The 6,636-nt window shown below is 40.1% G+C and overlaps 1 pseudogene; it reads left to right on the top strand.

Moving 5' to 3' along the window:
* The first annotated feature begins 5,578 nt into the window (after positions 1-5,578).
* LOC113911076 lies at positions 5,579-6,303 on the top strand (annotated as a pseudogene).
* Positions 6,304-6,636: the final 333 nt, after the last annotated feature.

The following is a 6,636-nucleotide window of genomic DNA, read 5'->3' as shown; positions in this document are numbered from 1 at the left end:
GTGACATCTGATTTAGCACAAAAGTATACATTTTGCCATATCAGTAGTTCATGATACTTAATAAAGAGTACCGTGACATCCAAGTAACCCACCATAGGAATAAGCTGAGGACCAACAAAGCTACTTGGAAAAAATGGATGCTATGACTATAAGGAACCCACAAAACATCAATACGTTACTTACCAACCACTGGGGAACAAATGATCCAACCTCAAAGGTCACAAGCAGTTGTAGTGCTATATTATGTCTCCTCGTGCGCCTGGACAACGTGTTGTGATCCCTCATCTTACAGAACTTGGAGAGTAAGTTCTTTACTTATTCCTTGAAGCTCAGGTTGAATTGTACCTCCCTGCTTAGTCTCAGTTTCTGCCCACATATGCTTTATCAGTCTGCCTATCAGGGCACCAGAGACACCCCAGGCCTAGATCTTAATCATGGTCTCTGTATTCTAATACACACACCACACCCACCCACACACAGAACACACACTCAGACACACACACACACAGACATCTCTCCAGCTACCTTTTCTGTACCTTCCCACTTACAACCTCTTACCCTCACATCATGCTCTCTGCCTGACCCAACCTGACCTGGTTCCCAGACCAGAAGCCTTTAGGCTTGTACTGTCTTGTAGCCACTCTGGGGCTAAAATATGTTAGGTAGAAGAGCATTTTCAGGTGTTCAGAATAGAAGCCAAGTGTGTGCAGCAGGGCACATTTATATACGTTCTTCTGTTAATGGGATGCAATAGCAATCATTTAAGAATCATATCATTAGAAATGCTTGCAAGTACAATGAAAAGAATTAACAGTCATTTACCTGTGAGTTCATGATATTGTAAGCCAATCAGATTTCAGTACTAAAAAAAAAATCCAATCAATATCTTCATCAAGCAGGAGGCATTTATTGTTGTAGCTACACAGAATCCATCCCTTTTGTTTGTATACAGCATCCCTGTTTCCTTTTGGGGCCTTACCTTCCCGTCACAGCAGGCAGCTTTGATAGGACTGTCAACCGAGACACACTATGCTCCCAAGCCAAGAGAGGAGCATGTGGTGCCAGCTGGACCAATCAGGCTCTAGGATTCTCCATCTCTAGTAGCGGGACATAAGGAGAGGAAAATAAAACAGCTGGAGATCATCTGTTACAGAAATGGCGTCCTAACAAAATGGCCACATAGTAACAGCATGTTTGTCCTCAAGAGCTACTGTTCTCTCCTGATTTCGTTTTTCAAGGAATAGAACAAGTTTCAGTGAAAACATTTTAATGAACTCTACCACTGGGTGGGAATAGTAAGAAAACTATAAAGAGGTGGTCTCCATTATGATCACACAGAATTAATTTATTTATTCAACAAGTATTTATTCAATTTACTGAGACTTATGCTCTGGCCACAATAGAGTAACAGGGACCTAATTTACCCTCTGCCTGAACCAAACAAAAATGCAAAATATAGTTTTCAAGCCATTGGACATAGCACAATGAAGAACAGGGATCCCTGAAAGATGGGAAACATACAAGGTGAGCCCTGCAATTAGCTCAGTCTATTACCTGGAGAGTTTCCAGGCTGTGGTGTAGGGAGGGGAAAACCCGGAAGCGCCCTGCGTTGGGGACAGCTGGGAATACAGTCAGGCCAAGGCAGCCAGAGCACACGGTACAGAGGGCCAGGGAAGAGGAAACTGCACAGGGCACTTCACAGATTGGCAGAGTAGTTGCCCTTGAGTCTTCAGCTAAGTGCTCATAGTACCTGTGGGTGAGGAAGCCACCTGAGGCTGGGAAAAGAAACACCTGGAAGGATTTAAGGACACAATTTCTGGAAAACATTCAGGGCCAAGAAGAGTCCCTCTTCCCACCAGCCAGAGTGGAAAACCTCACAATTCATGGGGCATTTGGTACAGGAGTCCCTGAAGAAGGGAGTGGGGCAGAAAAAAAATAATTAAAGAAATGATGGATGAAATATTTCTAAATTTCATTACCCACAAATCAAAGAAGCTCAACAAACCCAAAGCAAAAGAAACTCAAAAACTATTCCAAAGCATGTCATATTCAAATTGCTTTAAAACAATGATAAAGAGAAAAATCTTAAAATCATTCAGAGAATGTGGTAAATGTAAAAGATTTTATTAAGAACGTATTATGTTCCAGGCCTTAAGGGATTATTCTCCTTCCTTCCTTCCTTCCCTCCTTCTTTCCCTCCTTCCATCCTTCCTCCCTCTCCCCAAACCGCCCCACCACCATTTCTTTCTTTCTTCTTTTGAGAATATAAAGTCTAAGAGAAGTTACATATGTTTTCACTTTGAACCTCTGGTTCTTTGGATTCCAAGAGTACATGATAAGGAAGTATTTTTTTTTCCCCCAACAATCAGACACTCTCTTTACCTTGAGAGAACTTATGGTCTAGAAGTTAGCCTAAAATACTCAATGTTCAAGCTTTCTGACTTCTACTTTATTTTTCTCGAGGATGCCTATTGCCAAGTACTCCTAACAAATGCAAAGATGAGCGCTTCATGTTACTTACAGATAAAATTTCACAAATGAACAATATATTTTCCATCATTGCAAACATGTTTTGAAGGGAAAGGCGCTCTGAAGTTGACTATGATCAGTGATTGTCCTCAACAGAGAGCAGAAGGGAGGGCTGTGAGTGAGGAGGAGGAAGATTTTCAACTTCAAGGCTTTTGACATTTTTAAAAGTATAAAACATAACAATTGTGAGCTGGGGGGGACAGGCAGATTTTAAAGGTGAATCTTCTGTTATCATCCACTTCACAAAATATATCCAAAGATTTCTTTATGCCATATATATACTTATTTGTTTATGAACAACACTGTAACGATGTTAGAAATGTTCCATTTGGATGTTCAACATGGGATGTGCTGCATGTTGTACAGGATTTTTAGCATGCTACTTAGTGTGTATTTGGAGTACGTAAGCACAAAGCCTAGACTCTATCCTTTCCCTTAGTCTCTCCAACTCTCTCTCCTCTTTACCTATTCCTTTCCTTTGCAATTACTGTGGCCATCACTTGAAAAAGAAAGAACAAAAAGCTTGAACTAAGCGGATTTTCTGTTTCACTTTGGTTGTTCTACAAGTCATTATCCCTCAATTGACCACTGGAGACAATGCTGCCATATATTTAAATCACCCTAGGCACTAGCTGAGGATGGATTTATCATGAAACTTTTATAATAGAGAGGGCCACAAGGAATAGAGTGCTTTTAAATGTCTCCTCTCCTGCAGGCAGGTGACAATTTCACTCTTTGGTGAGTCCCTGTTGCTTTACTATTACACTCAGATGTTTTTATTCTAAGAGGAAAATATTATGGATGAACATAAAGTTTTAGTATCTGGGATGGTTGGATTGCACACCAGGTAGCTGGATCTATTTTTCTATCTTTAATATATTTTAAGATCAGTTATATTTAATGCTTCTGAGTCTAGCTGGTTCCCATGCCAGGTGAAAAAGAGACTTGCAGGAAACCTAGATAGTTTGAGTTTGAAGGAATTGTGTTGCTCAAACTTCCATCCAGGATATAAATCCATGCCATTGCATTCCTAATAAAACTAACCTTCTCAAGAATGGGGATAGTATTTGGGGTTTATGTGAAAAGCTAATCCAGAATCTGTTGAGAATCAAGGGCTCTCATAAGTAACAAAAGAGCAGGATCACAACATAGTGATTGACAAACATATGACCACTGCAAAGGGTTGTGCAGGCTTTGCACTGCACAAATCACAAACTACAATGACCGATGTCCCCTCAAATGCACAGTATACAACCTGAACAAATTACATGACAGCCCTAAGCAAAAGTGAGACAGAAATTTAAAACACAGCAATGAGACTGCACATAGGATCCGGAACTCAAGCAAAGAGCCTGAGTAAAAGAATCAAAGCCAAGAATAAGTTTTGGATTTTGGATGATGGATGCAGACATCCACAACAAGAGCATAAGTCTTTGCCTCATCCTAGCCTGCCATGCTTTACATGTATTTACCTTCATATCGTCTCCATGATCCTTATTACCTAACCCAGACCTGCGGTCCTCCATGACCATACTCTTTTCCTCCTGTTCCTTCTCAGGTTCTCACTTCTTTCAAGTTCCCCCTGTGCTGACTTTACCAACAGAACGCCATCTTTTGGGACTCTGGCATGAACATAAAACCTTAAAGACGGGCATGCAAAAAAAAAAAAGTCAAACAATTCCGCTTCTAGGAATTTTCCTTTTTTTTTTTAAAGATTTTATTTATTTATTTGACAGAGAGAGACACAGCGAGAGAGGGAACACAAGCAGGGGCAGTAGGAGAGGGAGAAGCAGGCTTCCTGCCAAGCAGGGAGCCTGATGCAGGGCTCGATCCCAGGACCCTGGGATCATGACCTGAGCAGAAGGCAGATGCTTAATGACTGAGCCACCCAGGCGCCCCATCTGCTTCTAGGAATTTTCTTAAAGAAAATAGTGATTAGTATTATTAATAACAACGATAATATGAAACAACATAAATGTCCAATGACAGCAAATCATTTAAATAAATTATGTTATTTTTGTGCAGTGGAGTACTAGGCAGTCATTTAAAATGACTTTTTAAGTGGTTCCTGGCTGGCTCAGTTGGTAGAGTATGTGACTCTTGATCTCAGGGTTGTAAGTTCGAGCCTCACATTGGGTGTAGAGATTACTTAAGAACAAAATCTTTAAGGGGCACCTGAGTGGCAAAGTTGCTTAAGCAGCCAACTCTTGGTTTCGGCTCAGGTCGTGATCTCAGGGTCATGAGATCGACCCCTGTGTGGGCTCCATGGTCAGCACAGAGTCTGCCTGAGATTCTCTTTCCCTCTCCCTCTGCCCCTCCTGCTCATGCTCTCTCTCTCTCTCTCTCTCTCTAAAATAAATAAATAAATCTTAAAAAAAAAAGATGTGAGAATAAGCTTAAAAATAAGGTTACAATACAGTATAACTATAACCATTTTTTTAAAAACTCTATCTAAAAAAATAATAATAATAAAATTAAAATAAAATAAAAAACTCTATCTAGACTTAAAAAAACAAGTTTGAACAATATACACCAAAATGTAAGCATTTTCTGAGTGGTGCAATTAATTTTAATAGCATTTATTGTGAAATTGCTTTTTCTCAATTACAAAAGTAACATACTTCTCATTGCACAAAGATAGGAAGAAAAGAGAAGTCCAGGGTGCCTGGGTGGCTCAGTTGGTTAAGCGACTGCCTTCGGCTCAGGTCATGATCCTGGAGAGTCCCAGGATCGAGTCCTGCACTGGGCTCCCTGCTCGGCGGGGAGTCTGCCTCTCCCTCTGACCTTCTTCCCTCTCATGCTCTCTCTCTACCATTCTCTCTCTCTCTCTCAATAAATAAATAAAAATATCTTTAAAAAAAAAAAGAGAAGTCCAAAGAAAAATATTGTATTTAGTTATAATCCTACAATTCAGAAAAAAAAAAACCTATTAATATTTTGAAGTATATCTTTCTGAGCTCTTTTAAAATTGAAAATAACTTCTTTCTTATAAAAGTAATATATATTCTCTCTTTCTCATGGCACCCTGGAGGTGGGTGGCTGCGTTAGGATGAAACTGAACATCTCTTTCCCAGATACTGGCTGCCAGAAACTCACTGAAGTGGACAATGACGACAAACTTCATACCTTTTATGAGAAGCATACAGCCAGAGAAGTGGTTGCTGATGCTCTGAGTGAAGAAGAATGGGAAGGTAATATGGTTGGAATCAGTGGAGGGGATGATAAACAAGGCTTCCCCCATGAAGCAGGGTGTCTTGACCCATGGCCGTGTCTACCTGCTGTTGAGTAAGGGGCATTCCTATTACAGACTAAGGAGAACTGGAAAAAGAAAACACAAATCTGTTCATGGTTATGTTGTGGATGCCAATCTGAGTGTTCTCAGCTTGGTCCTTGTAAAGAAAGAGGATATTCCTGGACTCACTGATACTACTGTATCTTGTTGCCTGGAATCCAAAAGGGCTGGCAGAGTCCACCTACTTTTCAATCTCTCTACAGAAGATGACATCTGCCAGGATGTGTGAGAAAGCCCCTAAACAAGGAAAGTAAGACATCTAGAACAACGGACCCAGGATTCAGCATCTTGTTATTCCACGTGTCTTCCAGCTTAAATATCGGCGTATTGCTCCAAAGAAACAGTGCACTAAGAAAAATGAGGAGGTTGCAGAATATGCTAAACTTTTGGCCAAGAGAAGGAAGGAGGCCAAAGAAAAACTCTAGGGACAGATTGCTGAGAGACAGAGGCCGTCCTCTCAGAGCTTTTACCTCTACGTCTGAGCCCAGTCAAAAATGAGACTTGCTAAGAGTAACAAATAAATAAGATGAGACATTTAAAAAAAAAAAACATATTCGGTGTTGAAAACTGAAACTACAGATGAGCAAAAAGAAAAACATACATTGAATGATTTTCATTTCCTTCTTTTGCTTGTCTTTATATTATAAATTTTCAATAATGAATATACATTGCTTCATAATAAGAAATATATTGATCATGCCTTTCACATTCCCCAGCTTCACCTGAACCACAGGTTTTCAGAAAAGAAAATCACTTGGTGTTCATGGATGAAAACACTTTAGTGTGAAAACCTCTTCTCATTTCAGCTGAGGTTT

Source organism: Zalophus californianus, chromosome 12 (genome assembly GCF_009762305.2).
Source record: "Zalophus californianus isolate mZalCal1 chromosome 12, mZalCal1.pri.v2, whole genome shotgun sequence".
In the NCBI taxonomy this organism is placed as follows: domain Eukaryota; kingdom Metazoa; phylum Chordata; class Mammalia; order Carnivora; family Otariidae; genus Zalophus; species Zalophus californianus.
The sequence above is the reverse complement of the archived record's forward strand: the minus strand, read 5'-3'. Positions and strand labels throughout refer to the sequence as shown.